This window comes from Morone saxatilis, unplaced genomic scaffold (genome assembly GCF_004916995.1).
Source record: "Morone saxatilis isolate NCDOM2014 unplaced genomic scaffold, NCSU_SB_2.0 Contig21, whole genome shotgun sequence".
In the NCBI taxonomy this organism is placed as follows: domain Eukaryota; kingdom Metazoa; phylum Chordata; class Actinopteri; family Moronidae; genus Morone; species Morone saxatilis.
This window is the reverse complement of record NW_023339774.1, coordinates 22,721,687-22,722,095: the sequence shown is the minus strand read 5'-3', so window position 1 is coordinate 22,722,095 and position 409 is coordinate 22,721,687.

The window sequence follows — 409 nt, the reverse complement described above, 5'->3', positions numbered from 1 at the left end:
CCCCAGAGGACGATCCCTAATGAGTTCAGTGACCTTTGGTCCAGAAGCATCAGGACTAAATGCCGTCTTGACCTCCACAAACATGGCTGCTGTAGGAGGCCCCTGTTGGCCCCCAGTTCCTCCCACATGAGCTGATCCAGATCAGGAATATGTAAAACTGAAACAATGAAGGTCTGAACACCAGATTTTGATTTGATTCAGATTTATCTATTACTGATCGTACTGAAGATTGGCTTTTATAAATGAGATGGCGGCCATGTTGACTCTCCCTCAACCAATCACAGGCCATGTTATTAGGAGGTGAACAATGTTTGTAACAATAAATACAGTTGTTAAAGCTCCTATATATAAACTATAGCTAACAGTGTCACCAGTGGCCGTTCAGTAAACTGCAGTCAGCGTCCTGTTG